Genomic DNA, 21,584 nt, shown 5'->3' with positions numbered 1-21,584 from the left:
ATTCATTAAGAGAACAAATTAAGGAGGGGGTTTGTTTGGGGGTGTGTGTGGTAAATAAAGGTACAGATCTCCTCTTGTGCACTGTAATAGCTAGTTTAAAGAAGTCTATCAAAATATCTACTTGTGTTATTGCCCTTTCTCCTAAACATACTATGACCTTGTCATTTTCTGAACAGGTAAAGGTGAGAGAGCATGTTGATTGGAAGTTAGGGTGTTGTTAAGAAACAAGTGAGTGAGCACAGCACCCAGCACACATATACACAAGGACATCTCTGCAAACTCTTACACATGGCCAATCTGCACACAGGGCACAGTGGGGAGTTTTCAGTGGTGAGAAGGAAATACTTCTGGCTGCAGAGTGATGTATGAAGCCTCAGCTGATCTACTATCCCTCAGCAAACTTCCCATGATGCGTTGTACGTCATCCGCACAGCAGTGCCACTTAAGCAAGGCTAATATAATTTGTGCTATTCAGTTTTACTCAGGAAGCCACAGACTTATGGTGGGGTCTTCCAGATGACAGCTTCTAATGAAAGGGAGAATGTGGGGTTTTTTTGTCTTACAGAAACTGAGTAGCTGGAGTTCTTAATGAGGAAACAGAAAAGAGCAGGGGAGACAATGTGGAAGTGCAATGAAATCTGTTTAGGAGCAAGTCACTGTAGAAAAAGAAGCATGAAGGTTTGGGATGTGCACCATTTTCAGCTGCTAACAGCAACAGATCTTGATGAGGGACACTCTCTTTTATGTCATTAATTGCTCCAAAAGTAAGCATTGTGTCTATGCATTATTCTCATTAGCTCTGATAAAGTAGTAGATTAATGTAAAATAATATGGGATCTAACAGCAAAAGGGCCTTTTAGCCATTTCTAATTGACATGTGAATGATGTGGGCTCACAAACAACTGCAGCAGGACAGTCGCTTGACAAGATGTGATCTGCTCATTGCTTGAGTTTTCACAGTGTGCTGCACTGAATGCGTTCTTTGACAGGAGGGAGACTTGCTGTTTATCAGAGTGACAACTTAGGTAGCCTCTGCTGTATTCTTGTGCAGGACTTTATACCGATACTCATGTGAGAGGGAAGTTGTGCTAAGTCTTTACAAGAATGTAGAAGGAAGTCACTGGTGTTCTTTAATACGATAGGTAGGAGTCCTTGGTCTCCTCCTATTTTAAGTAAAAAAAATGGCTCAGGGCTTAACCTATAGACAGCCTGATAATGTTTATGATTTAGTCACCAGCTTTCATCACTACAATTCTGTCGTGGTTTAACCCCAGCCAGCAACTAAACACCACGCAGCCGCTCACTCACTCCCCCCCACCCAGTGGGATGGGGGAGAAAATCGGGAGAAGAAGCAAAACCCGTGGGTTGAGATAAGAACGGTTTAATAGAACAGAAAAGAAGAAACTAATAATGATAATGATAACACTAATAAAATGACAACAGCAATAATGAAAGGATTGGAATGTACAAATGATACGCAGTGCAATTGCTCACCACCCGCCGACCGACACCCAGCCAGTCCCCCGAGCGGCGAATCCCTGCCCCCCCACTTCCCCGTTTCTGTACTGGATGGGACGTCACATGGTATGGAATACACCGTTGGCCAGTTTGGGTCAGGTGCCCTGGCTGTGTCCTGTGCCAACTTCTTGTGCCCCTCCAGCTTTCTCACTGGCTGGGCATGAGAAGCTGAAAAATCCTTGACATTAGTCTAAACACTACTGAGCAACAACTGAAAACATCAGTGTTATCAACATTCTTCGCTCTGAACTCAAAACATAGCACTGTACCAGCTACTAGGAAGACAGTTAACTCTATCCCAGCTGAAACCAGGACAAATTCCTTAATATTTTCCCCAACATCTTCTTCCAGTTCCCATTGCACTCTCTGTTCCAGCATTTTGAATTGCTGTCCTCTCAGTAAAAGTCATGATAAAATCACCTACTCCAGTGACAACAATTTCTAGTTTGTTATACTTGGTATCAGTATTCATTATAAAGTTTATAGCAGCAGAGATTTAACTTTACCTTTCAAGTGGAGTTCATTCTCTCTGCAAAAATTTCTACTTCAGTGCTAAGCATTTTGATATTGGGATCTTCTGCAGTGTTGATAAGAAATCTCCATTTCTTGAACTAGCTCCCACAAAGGTTATCTTGAGCTTTTTCTCATTATGCTCCTTCCCAATCTTGCATGTTAACAGTGAGAAGTCAAGCAAATATATAAATCAGAGTTTTGTGACTCGTATTCCTCATACTGGGCTTTTAGTCTGAGGAATCATGTTAGATGCAGGAAACAGGAGGAGCCATTTCTTGGTATTTTCTGTCCTGCCCACCATCTCATTCTCCTAGTAGCTCCCATCCTTGATGGTACTGGGTAACTTGGTGCATGCCTCTGTCTGAGAAGCTCTACTCTCACGTGCTATCCCGAGCCAAATTACCTTCACCAGAGAGATCCATGAGGAAAAACTAATGACAGTTCCACTGATGCTCCCCTATAGAGACTTTCCAACTCTGCGTCTCAGAAAAGAACCACCCTGTTCTTCAGAAACAACTCCTCAAGCCAAAGCATTTTTTTCCTCATCAGATCAAATTGTTATAGCACCTATTCCTTTTGTTTCCCCTGAGGTCCATAAAGCTTGTCAAAGTCTTCTTTACAAGATGTCAGAAGCTTTGGCAGTACTCATTGCCTGAAGGATTGGCTTTGTCCCTAAGAAAAGCCTTTAGAAGAGTCATTGTAGCAAACACTAGCTTGTTTTCTGCCAGCTTCTGAAAAACTTGGTAGACAAACTCAAACACTTTCTTCAGGCTTGGACTAACAGCACTGATAGCTTGTAACAGGCTAAAGAGGTCAAAATGTACATTAAAAGAGACAGACCGAACTTGTTTAGATCTCTAGCTGAAGAAGTTCTTCTGCTTCTTTTCAGCTTACTGTATCTTATTATGAGGCCCTTCTTCCCAATTTTTGACCACCTCAGCCACAATTTGACCACAATGAAGGGCCTGGCAGAAGCCCATGAAAAGTCTCACAATGCACGCTTGACAGGGTTTCGTGATCTAAAAAGGAAAAGTGAAGGTGAGAAATAAGAAAAGTGTGTGCAGAAATTTGTGGTCAAGGACAAGCCTTACTAGGGGTTTTGGTGCAGATGGCTGTATTCACAATTGCACCTCCCTATATTACGTAGTATTCGTATTCCAGGTGTCCAGTGAGTGAAAGCTTCCCCTTGAAACCTCTTCTGCGCTGTAAGTCAAAATTAATTTCTTGGGCTTTGTAAAATCAGGATTTGTGTTTTACAGAGTAAGGCTAATTTTTGACTAATGGAATAGTTATGGAATAGAATGTATATCTTGTTCTCTCTTTTATGAAAATACAAAGAGAAAGAAAAATGTAGGAAATGAAGAAAAAAAACCCTTGGTACAGAATGTTTTGTGCTCCTTTGTGGGAACAGCCATGAATATATACCATGAGTCATTTTAATAGCCATGAACTTTTAATATGCAGTTTAGAATTCAATAAAATGTGTGTCAGTAAAAGGAAAAGCCTTTTATGCCCCAAATTTTCAGTAAATTTAAATCCTTTAGCACAGTAGTAAGCACCTCTTAGTCAGTCCCTGAAGTCTTACACACAGCAGCATGCCATGATCAGGCAAAAGACTTCATCATCACCTGCTGAGTGTAAGTAAAGCCGTCTTTCAGAAGTCATGGAGAAAAGGCATTTAGTGATATTTTTATTCTGTTCTTCTGAACGCTCACAACACTATTGGTTTAGACTCATGAGCAGTATGCATATACGCTTCTTGTGCTTGTGATGTTGGCATGAAATGTATCATTTATCTTAAAAATTCAGAAAGAAAAGTCATACTGAAGTCATTGAATAGGCACTGGATATTCTTTAAGATAAGTAGTCTGAAAAATGCCTAAAGTATAGAAGACTTTTTGTACATTTATTTTTGCACATTTTTTAACTATTGCAGTAAAGAAACTGATTATTTGATTTAGTGTTTTATTAGATGTTGGGTGGACCTTCCTAAGGGCCAGCTCTGAGCCTACTGAAACTGGTTTTGTTATTGACATCATCGAGGGCAGCTTTAGGTGAAGGCAAAAGCAACAAATTTAGAAAAGCTAATCAAGTTTTTAGACTTCCATAAAAAAAATTCTCAGTGACCTTTTAATTGCCATTGACTGTCATGTTGAAGCTGTCATGATGTAAACATGCATGAAGAATAAGAAGTCTTCTCACAGACAAAAGATGTATTTGGTAAGGAAGTTTACTGACACTGTCTGAGCTATGACTATTTTTTGCAGACAAATAGAGGACAGTATTCTTGAAGGTATTGATCCTGAAATGTTTTTGAGCATGAAATTTCCTCTTACCCACGCCACAGCTGTTCTGTTCAACACTCCATTTTCTGGTAATAATTTTTGTCTGGTGATCCCAAGACATCTTACAGCATAACTGTAGCTTTTTTCTTCTCATGGGCTAAGCCAAAATATTACTTACGTATCCATCCTCCTTATCACAGTCTTTCTCTCACCTCATTTTTAAAGGCCAGTCTCCATCTTTTAACTGTTTAGTGTCAAATGAGCTCACTGCAGAAATACATTAAACATCTTAGCCCATGAGCTTCTCTTTCTTTTACTGTTAATCTGTTTCAAGATAATTGCACAGTTACCTTCCAGACCCAGATTTGAAGGTCTGAAGTATTTTGGTTTTGCTGTTTGCTTTACAAGCAAGTGAAATGGGAATATAGTAAAACTAACCGGGAACACTAGGAGAGTGGAACCCACCTTTACATGACCAAGCTGGGAACTTGGTTCTCAGCTCCTGTCAGGAAGAAGTGAGTGAATGCTCCCAGCTTGTGAGTCACTGCTGTCCCACGGCAATGGCTGAGAGAGAAAGTGGGAAGGGGTGAATCCTGGGCTCTTCCTGCCTAAGAAGAAATGAAGGTGAGCGAGGCTGTGGCTACTGCTCAGAAGTGTAGGAGTCCTCTGCAACAGAAGCAGTAGTCCCTCCTCAAGGCTGAAGCTGGAGCTGGTGGTCTAATTCCCCAGGCATTTTCCATGGGTCTTCATTCAACTTCTTCCCATTGTCCATGCTGTTACCCTTTCCACAGAAAAAATGGGCTGCCTCTCTTGTTGTCTTGGCCCTCTGTCTCTTATACTGCTCTTCTCCATCCTGTATCTGGGGATGGGAAGAGCACGTCACCTGCCAATGCCATCATTTCAGCAGTTCTTAGCAGCTTTACATTTGTTACGATGCACTTTGAAATGAATAAAGGGAACAAACTCCGTAGCTAAAGTGAGTGAGTCTGCTAGGGCACAATTAAACTTTGATGTGTTTTCTTGGGATGCTCATCCCGGTGCTCATTTTGCACATGAACCACAGATCCAACCCTTAAAATAAAGTATAAGATTTTTTGAATTTACTTAGATATGTAAAGAAAACTCAGACTTTTTCAGCTTCTCTACTGAGCTGCATGTCGTAGATCCACGAGCCATTCTGTTATCCTGAATTTTTAAGGATTTTTTTAAGTGGACAGTAACGTCATAATTGCTTTAGCACTAGAAAGGGTTTTTACCCAGTTTGAAAACTGCATTCCAGTAGCAAAACACATAAAATCATAAGTATAGACACAGTCATTTTAAAATGTCAAGTAGCCTCAAACACTCAAAACATTTGGAGAATCAGACTAATACATCTTTTTGTTTTGCACAAAAAGCATGATTTCCCTAGTTTCTCGTGCTGTGCATACATAATGCATAGATTGAGCTGTTCAGTTTTCTAGCACCTTGATTTTGTCAATAGTTTGCAAATGTGAGAATGCTTTCACACGGCATTAACTATATAGTCTGTTTTCAATATGGAATCACTTGAAGAATCTTGACAGTGTTTACTAGATGCAGCATTGCGACCTTGGGAGGTTTACAGAGGCACTTGGGAGAAACATAGGTAGGGAATACGCAAAGGGCATTCACCAAACCCTTGTCAGGACCACCGATGTTTACTGTTGCCCATATGGCTTCTATATCTTCATCTGCTTGCTACTCTAATATTGTACTTGTCTGTAAGAAAAATCTATCCTTTTCCTTCACCACATTTTTTCCTCAATCATCACATAGTGATTTCTTTCTTTCGTATATGTAAGTCATTAAGGTATACATCTCATATTCCCCACGTGAAGGAGATGAGCAATGCAGAGTTTGTTATCATAAAAAATAGCCCATGGGGTAAAATACGAGAGACTGGGCAACATGCAAACTATCCTGCATGAAGGAGATCCAAAACACTGCATTTGCCATCACTCCAAATGGAGCCGCCCCCACTTTTGAGGGTGCAGCAGCATCAGGGACAGCTCTGTCGCAGGTCTGTCTCCTTCTGCAATGAACCTGCTTGCTGAGCAGCTTGTTTTCATGAGCTGTTGGTCTTCAGAGTTTGGAGATACCAAACCAACTGTACTATATTTACAGTAGTACATGTCCTATTTTTACATTAGCCAGACATGGACAAAGATCGTGACAAAACCAGAGGATACTAGTACTTGTAAGGCCTAACCTTGGTCTTAGTTTTAAGGTAGAACATTAGACACGTATCTCCATTAACATTTTTCTGCAGGAAAATAAAAGGAGCTGACTATTGGAAAAACACGCTTTAGCTTAATGGCAATTTTTCTGGTTCAGTCATGTTTCAGAGTGAGCTTGGGTTTTATCTTTGTGAATCTACTAGCTGAAACAAATTAGTTAGATAGTATATTATGATTGCTATGTTTCTGTAAATGTTAATAGAAATCTTCATTATCCTTCTATATGCCATATTTTCAGGCATTTGGATGTAGAATTATTTGATTTTCCAAGAGACTTGAGACAGAGGAATGACCAGGGTCCTACTTTGAAAAGTGTTCAGGTATTTAGTGTTTATTTTTTGGGAAAAAAATAAAAGGATGAGGCCTCTATCTGCCTCTTTAAATGCCTAAATAGCTCTGTGAAGCTTGTCTTGTTTTGATGAAGAGCCAGAAGAAGAAACTGAATGCATAAACCTTTCTAGGCCTTTCTGAAAAGCATAGGTCTACTGTCCATAGTTGGTAATTGCTTTTCTTTCTTTCTCTATAGTATGCTGTAATCATGGAATTGTATGGCTCTGCCAAAACATGAATTGGCCTTAGTCCTGTTTTGTGCTATGAACTTTTTCTAGGGCTACAGATGTGGAAAGGGACCTCAAAGAAGTTGTGGACTTAATCCACCTACCTTCAGGCCTCTTCGAGTGGATACAGATGTGAACTAAGCCCAAATGGTTGATGTACAAAAACTTTACACAAACAGTTATTTGTGTGTATATGTTAGTATCTATTTTTATGTGTACATATATACATTCATATACACTTGTCATAACTGGGCATCTCAGGATCCACAGCAGTTGGGGTTTTTTTAACTTTTAAAATGTCTTTTTGATTGGATTACTTAAAAGCATTATTACTTTTATGACAACCTGGTATGGTTGTTTAGCATAGTTCCGTGCTTGAGTGCTGCTCATCTCCCTCTGTTGCTGCACAGTACACAAACCCAGCTGAATGCTTCATTAGTAAATTAGTATGGGGCTTGTGATGTTTCTATCAAGAATTGTCCAGCTCCATACCAGCTGATTACATTAATCTCTCCATTGATGCACTTGACACGTTGACAGCCTTTTAATGAGATGGGTTTATTGGTAACTCAGAAATGCATTGTTTTACATCCAATAGTAACATTTAATACAATATGGCTAAAGACAATGCTTGGATTGAGCAAAAATATAGGTAGTAATATTTAATATTATGGTTGTTTCATTGAAATGCATAAGTCTGTATCTTTTCCTTTCTCTGATGGGCAAATTGTTAGTTTTATAACTGTCATTTTGGTGTGAGACCCTAAATCAGGAGAGACCCCCCCCCAAAAAAAATTCAAGCCATGTAAAAGGAAATCAGCATTAACTCTGAATTACCACACAGCTGAATAAAAGAGACTGCAGTTATACTCTTAAACTCTTATGAGAACTGTATATAATTATTGACTTTTCAGAGATAACTACTGTATCCTTGCATGCCCACATTCAAGAAGCAGCTGTATATTGTGCTGCTCTTCAGACACATCTGTCTAAAACAAATGCATTGATAAACAAAGCAAATGGCATCAGGTATGTGTTAAATGTGCCTTGAATTTTTGCTTGATCTTGATCAGTGACGCTGAATGAGTTAAACTGATGATGATTCAAAGATTCTTTGTGTGCCATGACACAGTTGTGTTGTTTAAAATAATTTTGGCAAGGCTAGGAAATCTCATAATGTGTATAAAGAGACTGCAGCCCAGGGAAGTGTGTTTTGGATAATTCTTCATGGGCACTAAATGGTATAATTTTCACCTGTCTTACCTCCTAAAGAATAGGTCTATGTAAGCAAACTTGTTTCCTTTCTCATTTTTAGTATTGGCAGTAAATTTGTTAATATAGAAGACTTTAAAATTGCAATATTCAGGTTTGATTTAAATGTCCATGTTTTGTTGTGATTTGTTTTTTTTTTTCCTGTGGGAAAAACTAAAAAACCATTTCATTTTATGACAAACTATATTCTAAATTAGTAGTAGCTAGAATTCAACTAGCAGATCTAATTCTAATTAATGCTTCTTCCAAGAGCAGATGTCAGCTTTGATCCCTATTTTACAAATTCATTTATCTCAGAAAATGAGGTGCATGGAGAATGGTATTGTTGATATTTCTTCAGCTGTGTGTCTACAGCTTTTAATAATAAGATCCTTCTTAGCTCATGGGGAAACATGTCCTAAATATGCTTTAGATTTTGCAGGTCTTTGAAGTAGGATATCAGAGTGTTCTGTTTGCAATCAAATTAAGGTGCTTTAATTCAGGAATTATGAAGTAATTAAGGATGAATTATGAAAATTATCATTGTGTCTTCAAGTGAGGAAATTTTCATTCAGCAGTAATATGATGAAAGTCAAAGTCCATTGAGGCTTGAAGGTGAAGGTAAGGGCTAATATTAGCAATTCAGATTTTTCTCTCCTAGCTTTTATATAATAATTCTTTCCATTAACTTTTTTTAAGTAAGCCCTTTTCTTAGACTTTGCCATACTTTTTCATATTCCCAAGACTGAACAGCTGTCAGAACTAGAAAGGTATTGCCCTACCTTTAGAAATAAGTTCCTAAAAAATAAATCATGCATCTTATAATGCGCTGCTTCTAGCAGATCTCAAAGGGTCTTTACAGAGCAACAGACAAGCTTTGCTGCAAATGCAATTTTGAACCCAGGGCAGTTTCTTCAAGTTTCAGATAAGTTTTAATCATTAATAATCAGTAATGCCAACATACCGAATGACAGGAAGGTAACCCGAGAGCAAAGGGACCTTTTGTGTTGTAACTGAGATAAATCTGTTTGTTTGTTTACTGAATCATGAGATGCTGTAGCAGACATCCTAAGATTTTCTGGTACAGTTAGAAAACAGTATTTTATATGGGATCAAAGATACATAATTTCCTGATTCTTTTGCAGAGTCATTTCAGGAGATAAATCTAACAATCCTTTTCACCAAGATTCATGTTACTACTGGATAGCTGCAAAGTGGCACAGTTATACTCTGTTTTGAAGAGAAACATAAGGTTAATAAATTAATGTTTAGAAAGAGCATGTTCAGGGACAAATCAGAGTTGGATGTATTGATGGGAATCCTAAGTAATACTGCTGGACTCCATGGAGATATCCTTGAGTTAGGGAGAACAGAATTTAGTGACATCTGCTGAAATTATTCTTTTAAAGATCCCTGCACTTGCTTTTATGCCCTGTGAGCCCTAATCATGACAGATTTGCCTCCTACTTTATAATATGCTTATTTGTGTAGGATGCAGGCAGCCTGGTTGCATCCAGAAGGATAAATAATGCCCATTGGAATGGATTTTCCACGTTGTTGTGGTTTAACCCCAGCCAGCAACTAAGCCCCACACAGCCACTCGCTTACCCCCTGCTGGTCGGATGGCGAAGAGAATCGGAAGGGTAAAAGTGAGAAAACTTGGGGCTGAGATAAAGACAGTTTAATAGGTAAAGCAAAAGCTGCACACACAAGCAAAGCAAAACAAGGAATTCATTCACCACTTCCCATGGGCAGGCAGGTGTTCAGCCATCTCCAGGAAAGCAGGGCTCCATCACATGTAACAGTGACTTGGGAAGACAAATGCCAGTGCTCCCAACGTTCCCCCCCTTCCTTCTCCTTCCCCCAGCTTTATATACTGAGCACAACATCATACGGTCTGGAATATCGCTTGGGTCAGTTGGGGTCGGCTGTCCCGGCTGTGTCCCCCCCCAACTCCTTGTGCACCCCCAGCCTGCTCGCTGGTGGGATGGGGTGAAGAGCAGAAAAGACCTTGACTCTGTGTAAGCACTGCTCAGCAATAACTATCACACCCCTGTGTTATCAACACTGTTTCCAGCACAAATCTAAAACACAGAGCCATACTAGCTACTGTGAAGAAAATTAGCTCTATCCCAGCCAAAACCAGCACACATGTCCAGAAAGCTTCTTTTTTAAGGTTTGCATTGAGGTAGCTGAGTAACATTCGTATTTTGAAATAACTGAATTTTCTGTGGTTGGCTTAGAAGCCATGTGTTTGTCGCCTGCTATGGCAGAGATGAGATGTTATTGCTGATACCTGATCCAGAGGGACTTTCATGCTGTTATTCTGGTGCGCTCAGTGGTGGGTTGTACAGAGCATGGTGACTTATCAGCTGCAGAGCCTCTCCTTGCTCCCAAGCATAGACTACACCGCAGCTCCCTGTAGGCACTAGTGAAAACTAGGTGTTTGTGAGCAAGAAGTGCTGCTTCCCTTTGGGGGTGGATGAGGGAGAGCAGAATGGTTTTAAATGATAGTTGCTATCATGCTGAATGATATTTGAAAGTGAGAACCCCCTTAGCTGCTGATTTGTGCCATAGTTATCCTTCAAGGCAGGCAATGACAAGCTCTTGAGAGATATTAACCCAGCTGCTAACGCCCACAGAGGAGTGCAAACTTAAGCATTAATCTTGTTTTGTGGCTTTTGTCAGTGTTGCATAAAGGTAGGTGTATTGCAATTGATCTCCAGACCAGAAAGGAAAAGTTAATATGTAGCTAGTAGCAGAATACTCAAAATAAAGACCGGCGGGATAAAAGAAAATTCTTTGTTCACCCAGGGAAAGATTTTCAACTTTCTCAGCCAGTTGAGAACACAACATTATTATATTGTCAAATTTTAGTAATTTTGCACTGGTGCTTAGGAAATCAACTGCAAATCACCAGCTAGCCTGATAAATTAATTTGGTCCAAGATCCACTAAATGACTTGAAACATTTTTAGACACCCCAGGTATAAAATTGCAGTTCTCAAGGCTCCTATTTAGCTCCCCTCTAACGCTGGCAGTAAGTCAAAGCAGTAAGTGCCTATGATTTTGCTGGTATTCATACTGCTTCTCACATGCTCAGAAGCTCCTTACCCTTGATAGAACCAAGTCCCTATCTCATGTCCAGACCCCATCATTATCCACAAATCAGGTATCTGTCTGCCTCTATGGCCTTTGGGGCTTGTTCCAGTTAATTTTCTCTAGGCATGGACTGTGTGCTGGCAGCACAAAAGCTGGCAGCAAGAGGCCTTTTATTTCGGACCACAGCTTCCATGGATGACAGTGTGGGGACTGACAATATCTGCTGTCCAGCCAGTAGGTCAGTGGTCGCAGCATACCTCCAGGCTGTGGAGGTCCCCAGCCCTGTGCCTGCTGCACCTGGAGCATTGGGGCTGCTCTCTGCAGCCAGAAGGAGTGAGGGAGGTTGGGCTCGCTGTTGAATCTCTTGCAGTTTGCAGTGAGAAAGCATGCTCTCTGGGCACTCACTCACACATGGTAGCCTGGATTTTAGTCCCAAGGACTGCAGGACTCCAAGGACTGCTCATACTATTTTACCCAGGGACTGTTTCATGCAAATAACAGTTGCACATACCTCCAGTCTTGTCCTTAGTCCTCAATCTATCCAGAGCTATCCTCCATTGTTGCTCATTCCCTTCTGTCCCAATATATCTGCTTTCATACAAATCAGAATGAAGGTGAAGGAGAGTCCTTTGTCCCCCAATCTGACTGGTGATTATGGTCCTGCTCTGGGAGGTGTGGGCTTGAATCTCGTTCTTCTCCCAGGCTTCCAGCTCTCTGGGTGAATGCTCTATCCATGGGCCCTGGGATAAAAGGGTGCAACTGGATTCCTATGTGGTCATGTTGAGTTTCAGCGAGTCCTAGGTGGGCAGAGGTGATTCCCAACTTTAGTAAAGCCAGACAGGTGTCAGATTTAGGATATGTATTTCTTTACTTGTGGTGGGCTGTTAGTTTAGGTCAATGCCTTTCTGGGGTGCCTGCATTGTACCCGGAGCACAGGGTTCAACCACAGAGCTCTGAATTTCATTGCATGAACAAGATGCTGAAAAGTTAGGAAACACAGTGCTCAAATGCCAGCAATGAACCCCTCCATATATCTAAGCCTCTGTAACACAGTGAAACAAGAGAAAGAACAATACGACATTTAAGCAGATCAGTGTACATCATCCTGGGTCACACCCTTGGCTGGTAGAGCCTCCTTTGATTTCAGCATAGTGAAAATTTAGGGCAGGGTGGGGTGGGATTCTGGCCCACAAAGTTTGTCACAGTAATGAAATCCCAGGTGTCAGGTATCCCCTTTGCTCACGTAGTCTTGGCTGAGAAAGAGATGATGGCTCATTTCTGGTGGAAAACACTGAGTTTGTAGGTGAGTGAGCTATATGAGAGCACAAAGAGAGTAAATTCCAGTAAATCAGAAAACATGGCCAAATGGGAGTGTAAATGGGAGCTCTGTATTTGTTCTCACAGCACATCTGGTGGTAAGGCTTTTAACCATTTCAAAACAATAATGCAGGTGTCCCATATTTCATGTGAAATAGAAGTAACTATAAACAGAAGGGCAGAACAAAATCCCTAATTGTGCCTCTGCAGGACTTCACATGGGTGGACAAATATCCCCTAGCACAGGATCGGGGCCATAATGGGCAAACTTCACTTTCCAGGAAGCCACTTCCCTCCTCCCTCCATCAGGATGATAGATTCACTCAGTAACATCTACTTGACATTTACTGTCTTAGATCCCACACTTCTGCCTCTGTGACAGAAAATGCATGATGTGGTAGCAGACTGGCATTAATGCAGCTCTCAAGTCCAAACAGAGCCTGATGTCGTCTTCTGTAAAAGCAGGTTATAATTTTTGTTACCTACCCCTTAATTTTCAACCTATGAACATTTTTCCCCGAATTCTATTGTATCAGCTATTATAAACACTAGCTGATTTGCATGCTCTGCCAAGCTTAACCAAAAAGATTCAAGTCTGCAGGTCACATTTATTAGCAGAAGCAGTAACTCCTGAGGTACATTTGCTTAATTTTTCATCTTTAAATAGACAGGACTGCCAAAAAATTAAACATACTTTTCTAAGAGGGAGAGAGGAGTCAGTAAAGGCACTGATGAAGTAGCAGTGATTTCAAAATAGCCTGATGATTTTTAACTGTTGGAGAGAAATACTGTGGTATTTCTGATGAAGTTTTGTTAAGAAATGTACGTTATTTGCCAAACAAATCTCTACTTAGCTTTCTGTGGTCATTTTCCAATAAACCCCTACCTTTTTCAGACCTCATCCCTTCCAAAATTCTCAGCAAGTTGTTGGGTTTGAAACTGCATCATGCAGACCAGGACTGGCTCTTATTTTAGAGACAATGAGGTCTATCCCCACCAGAACTTGATAAAACCCAATGAATTTGTCTTTTGTCATTCTGCCCTCCGTATCCCAGGGGAGGATATGCATCAGAGTTCCACAGCTGGCTTCTGGTTTGTTTTTACTGGTGTTTAAAGGCCTCAGATTATTCTCCTGCACTTACGCAGCTGGACAGTAAGTAGCCTTCAATGGGGATTTTGTATGCTATCACCAAGCTTGCAGAGATGGGCATGTGGGTATATAGGAAAAAGTTACATGGTCTTTTTCCAGACAATTGCCATTATTTTTCTGTTTTCCAACATAAAACAACTAAATATTCTTATTATGGTAGTATTATCCTGATAATGTATAACCTACACTGTTCTTGTTTTGTGTGATGCTGTTATCATAAACCTTTGTTGCGTTATACATGTGTGCACAAACACACACGCATCCCCTATCAAATTTTCTCTTGAGGTCACCACTGGCTAAAAATCCACTAATCCTGAATATTTCAGACTAAATAGATCAATGAAGGTTTTATAAAAATGTATATAGCCACATGAATCAAAAATTGTGACACAGAACAATTTACACACCCTGGGGTAAAGACACTGGTGCCATAGAGCCAGATCAACTGTCTCTGCTGAGCTTAGGGAAGCTGCATTTGGTACAGTGGTATGAGTATTAAAGGTAACAGCATTTATTGAGATGCCGTGCTCATAATCTCTATACATGCTTGTCAGATTAATTATTTTTCTGTAATCAAGTTTAGTATAAAAAGAGAGTAGTAAATTTTGAATTGACAAGAAAAGTATGGTACTGAATCCGTAGAGATCAGTAGGTCCTTAGAAATGCAAAAAGTCTCAAGAAAGCAGGAATGGTCACTAATCAAAGTCCCTTAGGCAATGGTCAAGCTCAGTCAGGCTTGTAACAGGCCTTACTCTTCCGTGAACAGGTCAATCTACAAAGACAGAAGTGCAGAGTCCTTTTCTAACCTAATAAAGCCTTGATGGAAGGAGAGAAACTGATCAAATTCATTACATTGTCTATTAGACAAATGCAATGACTTGCCATAAAATAAAAACCCCTCTTCTTAAAAGATCAGATCTTATATAAGATACATTTTAGTTTTCGGTTTTATTCTGCCTGCTGGGGGAAAAGGGCTTAAGATGAAGAAAAGACTAAGTCCCTGTCTCTTATAAATGAAATGCATTTCATATGTGAAAACTTATATGAAATACAAGCAAGTTCATTTCCAGCAAAATCCCATTTCTGGTGGTCATTAGTAGAAATCTAAAAGCAAGGAGGAGGATTGTTAGTATCATGGATCTTCAGGAATAAAAAAGCAACAGAGCTGCTGGAACTAGATGTGAGGAAATAAATGTAAAGACATTAGATTGCTGTGGATAAGGCTACATAAAAGGTCCCATTTGACCTACATATTTGTACCAGAAGCTTCCAAGCATCAGGCAACCTTGCTGCTTTTTTATTGACTCTCCTAAAAATGCTACAAGCTGTATTACTTGATGCAGAGATATTGCGAACAAAGGAAGTGAGGCGAGTAATTATTTAATGCTTTGGGGCCTCGAACCTGGTAAAAAGGTGCTTGAGCTATGAAGGGAAAAAGAACATTTGAGTTTTTTGATAAGAAGTGGAACTGTCAACCTCTTGTCCACAGCTGGATTAGGAGGCAGACCAATTATATTTGTCACAGCAAACAAAAAGTCCTTTCTTAGAGGTGACTGGCCTGCCAGACAATCCCTAGAAGGCAGAGTCCCCTCACTGCAAGATGAATTAGAGGTTTCCAGTGTCTGAAAATCCTGCCTGCAGGAAAGGACCATCCTTCCTACAGGAGCTGGCTCTGTGGGTGCTCCGTTGTGACAACCAGCTCAGAGATGCCCTCGGGGCCAAACCACAAACCTGCAGGTGGGATGGCCAGAGCTCACCCCTGACCACTGTTGGCTCTCCAAGTCCACATGTAACTGGGGTGATGGAGCACTGAGCAGATACACAGATGAAAAAAAGGTAGCAGGCAGCAAAGTAGGCTTACAAATAACCCTAAGACTGAACTTACAGTGTATTGTAAGTGCAACCGCTGTTATCTGAAGGAATTTACTGGGCATGAGAAGAAAGGCTCTAACGGATTTGTTTGGAGGCAGGAACAACAGCCATGTAGGCATACTTGATTTCATCTTTTGTTTGTAATATGCATTCACAACACATCATAACCTGAAAACCCTTTAGTCTGTCTGCTCTGAAAACTGTTTTTCAGGAGAGAGAAGACAAGTAGAAAGCTGTCATGGTTTCAAACAAGCCAGCAACAAAGCACCACAAAGCCGCTCGCTCACTCCCCCCACCCCCCGCCCACAGTGGGATGAGGAGAAAATATAAAGAAAAGCTTGTGGGTCTAGACAAGGACAGGGAGGGATCACACACCACTTATGGTCACAGGCAAAAGACAGAATCGACTTGAGCGAAAAAACCAAAATCGATTTAATTTGTTATCCATCATATCAAAACAAGGATAATGAGAAGTAAACCCAAACCTTAGAACACCTCCCCCCCCCCTTCCCAGCTCAACTCCACTCCCGGTTTTCTCCACCTCTGGCGCAGGAGGATGGGGAATGGGGGTTGGGGTCAGTTCATCTCACCTTGCCTCTGCTGCTTCATCCTCCTCAGGGGCAGGACTCATCACACTCTTCCCCTGCTCCAGTGCAGGGTCCCTCCCATGGGCTGCAGTCCCTCATGAACTGCTCCAGCATGGGTCCTTTCACCTCCTCCCCCTCCTCCTTCACTGACGTCGGTACCTGCAGAGGGGTTCCTCTCACATTCCAATCCCCCACTCACTGCAGGTTCCCCTTCTTAGATTTGTTCTCCCAGAGGCGCCACCACCGTCGCTGATGGGCTCGGCCTTGGCCAGCAGTGGGTCCAACTTGGAGCCGGGGAAGCTTCCAGCAGCTTCTCACAGGAGCCACCCCTGCGGCCTCTCCCCCACTACCAAAAACCCCACCACACAAACCCAAACCAAAAGTTTTCTGCACATGATTGTTGATAGTAAGTAGAAGTCTCATGAAAATGCAGTCCCCAAATGCTGGTTTGACTGATGACCATTACTGCTCAGGAACATGACTGCCTTGATGATAACTCTACCCAGATATGCTGGGTGTATGTGCATAAGAAGAGCTGGGAACAGCAAAGGCAAATGTATTTATGTACAGACTTGTCAGGGACGGGGTGGGGAAGGGATGGAACATGAAGAAAAAGGCTGTAGGTTCCTCCCTCTTACACCTGCTCCTCATATACATAATTTCTGCAGCCAGTCCTAGTTATTTTTGTTACTTCTTTATGGTTGGGGGGAATGAGGAGAGAGTGAATGGTTTTCTGAAGGCCACCAAAATATCTGGAACAAGACTAGGAGTGAAATCCTAGCAGGAAACCTTGACCTCAAGCCCGGTGGTCAGAGCAAAAGACATGCGAAGGCTTCCGTTTTCATACAACTATGAGTCCACTTTTCTTTTATCTGGATTGTAATACATCCATCATGACTGGAAAGTTAATTAGTATTTACAGATAATTTGCCATGTTAGCTCCGCAGACAGGTTTTAGTCTCGAGTTGTTCAGAAATGGTTAGCTATAACCACCTGATCTTCAGTATTCCCACACTGTGTAGTTAGTCACTACCCCATCAGGAAGCAGAGAGCAGGTCATAGGAATAAAATTCCCAGCAGAAAAATCAGTTAAGGAAAACAGACCTTTAGTCAACTGGTTTAAAACTATACCTCTTGGGTGAATATTTATCCATTCCACTTGATGACACCTGGCCAGGGATTCCCAATGTTTGGCAATGTGCCAGGAATTCACACTGTGACTATCATCCCACAGATAAAATGGGCTTGGTTCTGTTGTCATCTTCATTAATACAAGGCTACTTGTTATCAAAGTACAAAGGCAGTGGTGTGCAAGCAACAAGAAATAATACTTCCAAAGAAAAATGGCAAATGGAAGGGGAGAAGGTTACTCCTTTCTACTAGTTAACTGTCCTGCGTATCAACAGATTTTTGCATTTGGAATCTGCAGTCTGTCTAGTGAGCCTGAGAATGTTATACCTCTGTATATTTATCTATATAGATAAATAAATTGTGAATCTATCATGAATTGTCTGTCTGTCTAACTATCATCTATCTCTACATCTACACATGCACACACACACACATATATATACACATACAGGTATGTATATATCCTTATGCACAGCACGTCACCAAACCTTCAAGAGTACTTTTTCTCTCTCGATAAACAAAATGTCTACCAACTGCTCAGAAAAACTGCTCTTACAAGCAGGTAAATGCACAGCTGAATGCACCTTGAGGGGAAAAAATCCAACAGTTGTGATAAGCTGCTGCACCAGGCACTGTACAAAACAGCCCCAAGGCAATCCTGAGCTGAGAGACCTCAAAACTGAAGTACCAAGCAGGAAGATGAGTGGAAGATGGCTCAGAGAAGTAGCGTGAGCATGTGTAGGAAAATGCAACAGGCAGCCTGCAAAGTGAAGCGCTCCTCTTGCTCCTCGCCTGACAGCATGCCAGGCAGTCAGTGGCAGCTCGTAGGTACCAGGGGAAGGCAAGGCATAAAGAACGATGCAATGTTTAGTGAGAGGTGAAATGAGTTTTAATACAGAAACCCATTTTTTTCATGAAATATGACTCTGTGGATGTGCAAGCAAGTGTGCAGGTGATGGACTATTGATGAGGTGATTCTGTGCCAGAGCTTTATGCCCCAGAGGTGAGTGAGTGAGTGCTATGAACAAGCTGGGAATCTGTGAACTGCTCCACTCCCTCCATTGCTATCTGCTGACCCCTCAGGGACTGCCTTATTATACCATGGCATGCAGATATTCCCTTGGACTATATTATTTCCCCTCAGGATCTCTAATATGAATTCTATTGTAGTTTTTTTCATATCGAAGCCTCCTTTTTCTGGAAGAGGCCACTATATTGATCTGCACCTATAAAGGGTCAGCAGTGTGGGGGTAGTCATAAATAACGCATTGGAGTTTGCTCCCTCCGCTCTCAGTGAGCTCCAGTGAAATGCTCCTTAGAACTGCTGTGGAGCCTTCCTAACCTGAACTGTCTCAGTTGTCTTGTCCTCTCTCCTCCCTGCCTCCTCAAGGACAGAAAACAAAGCAAACTCAAGATGCTCAGAGTCTGGAGAACAGATGTTGTTATTTATTTTCCAGAGGCAATCCTTATAATCGAGAGAGGTTGCTTCTCGTTTTGCAAGACAATTTTTGAGTGTGAGCATTACTTTATTGATGCCTTTATGCATCTGACAATCAGTAGCATACTCTTGCCATCTTATCTCTGCCAGCAAGTTTTTTTCCCACCTCAAAATGAAGCTTGCTTGTTTTGAATGCTCTTTTGGCAGGAGCTTGGCTCCTCATGCTGACAGCGAATGCTCCTGACTCCCTAGAGACCTGATTTTGCCAATTACTCATGCTGAGAAGTGCATCCTTCTAAAAGCTGTCTTGGCAACTGGGGGTTGTGTTTCTGGGAGGGGGTGCTATTCAAGCCATCCTAAGCAAGGGCATCAAAGTGGTCCTCATATCACCTGAGGAGGACACGAATCACTGCCAGGGTGCATCGGTCCCAGCCAGGGAGCATGGCAGGACCAGGGGCAGCCAGGACAGCCCCAGGCCTGGTCGTCTCCCTGGTGCTGCTGGAGGAGCCCCAGGGGTTTGCTGCAGCCGAGGCAGTGGGTGTCCAGGAGGCAGTGGAGCACTTGTGCCTGGGCCAGGAGGCTCGCGAACCCTTCTGGATTCACATTCGCGTCGTGCTTGCTGTTTGGAGGTAATACTGCGGTGAGGAGATTCATGGAGAGCGAGGAAACAAACTCTCATGAAGACAATGAGTCTCCAGACTACTAATGACTACTTAATGAGTGTCTAAGCACAGCACCATTATTGAATTTTAATTGCCTTCTTTCTGGCTTTGTGCTATAAAATGAAAAAGGAGCAAACACTACATGTAATGAGGGTAGATGATTAGAAAGTAATACCTATGAGACACCCAGGCATTTGTGGAAAAGACCACAAGAATAATGTAACGAGAGAAAGCAACACTGCCGTGTGCCTGCTGCCGCTTTGGATAAAAAGTACATTTTTACGATTATTAATAATTGAGGTTTTCAGCATGATCTGGCAAAAAAATAGATTACTGTATATCAGTAAGGTAATTAAAGTTACACTGAATGAAATACTGGTTAATTACTAACATCTGGACAATCCAATCCACATCACTGGGTCAGTGCAGATGGGCTTTTCAGAGGTTGCTCGTTAGCATTATGCCCTTTCTGATGTCTACTTAGATTATTTTCCGCCATATTGAATGAACATGCATTACTTTTTGAGCAGTACACAGCAGAAAGGCCCAAATGAAAGGAGACAAAATGAGACCTAAATCCATCAAGCATTTAAAGATGTGCTTAGTTTTGAGTGCCAACCCCACTGCTGCACAATTGCCAGGAGAGCAGGGAACACTGGTCTGTAGTACCGAGAGAAACACAGCACAGGACCTTTTTGCTCCTAAGAGGTAGGTCTTCAGAGCTTGAAGCCCCAGCTTCAAAGCAGCAGGCATTCAGAGGTCTGAGAAGACCTTCAACCACTGGAAATCTTGACAGTGCCGCAGCCTGGTGGTCTAATCAGTTGAACTAAATCAATATAGATTTATAAAATCAAAAGATAAATTAAATTTAATTAAAAATTATATAAATTAAATAGAGTCCTATAAGATTGACATCCCCTTTTTAATTTGTTTTTTTTGTGTTCATAATTTGACTAAATGTAAAATGCAGCCAAGTCCTGGAGAGCAGGCCACCCTTCTCAGGTGGGTTAGCTCCCTTTGGCCATCTGACCCGGCTGGGCTGCAGGGCCGTGCATCACAGGCCGATTTCCCCCCCCCCCCCCCACTCTAACAAGCTGTAGTGTTTAATGGTGTGACAGCAGGAACTCCCCAGAGAGCAGCACTGGTGGGAGCAGATGCATCTATAATTAGTTTCTTCTTAATGCCAGAAAATTATCTAAAGTAGCACTTGCCTGTAAGTCAAAAGAAGTCTCCATAAAGACAGATGGCAGAAAATGTGGTTTTGGGGGACACACAGGCACTCCCTTAATTTCACTCTTTTCAGCTCTGAAGGATGCGCATTTGTAGGGTATTTTAACCTGAACCAACAGATAACTCTGGCCAGGTGTTGATGTCTGTGACTATACCCATTTGTTTCTCTTTCTTTTCCCATGTCACACATTTTGTCACCAGGCACTAATCTGACGAGTCTCTCTCTGGTGCAGCTTCTCTTTTGGCTTCTCATCTGCTGGAGTTTCTGGTAACTCTTAATGAAACGTTTGGGGCTCCAATGTTTTCATAAAGAAAACAAACTCTTTTTTTCTCTCCTTCTGTCTATATTTGTTTGACTCTAAGAAGCTTTCTCACAAGTGAGTTTGGTGTACTGGGTGTCCACGTCCCTGTAACATTTCAGAAAATTCTCTCTCCAAACTTCTGACAGGCATAAAATTTATAGGTACAATTTTTCAGAAACTTTGGATCAATTGTTACACTTTCTATTTATTTATTAATGGCTACCTCTTAAATGACACCAGAACTCTATTTCTGTCACATCCCCTCCTCTTGCTTTCCTTTCCTTTTTTAAGAGCTGAACTTTTCCTTTACACTTGCCAAGTGCTCCCTATATTTTAAATTAGTTTTGAACTTTTGAAATAATTACAAATGAGAATTCTTCCTAGGGATGAAAGGTGAGTATCAAGCAATACC

This window comes from Harpia harpyja, chromosome 1 (assembly GCF_026419915.1).
Source record: "Harpia harpyja isolate bHarHar1 chromosome 1, bHarHar1 primary haplotype, whole genome shotgun sequence".
Taxonomy (NCBI): Eukaryota; Metazoa; Chordata; class Aves; order Accipitriformes; family Accipitridae; genus Harpia; species Harpia harpyja.
The sequence above is the reverse complement of the archived record's forward strand: the minus strand, read 5'-3'. Positions refer to the sequence as shown.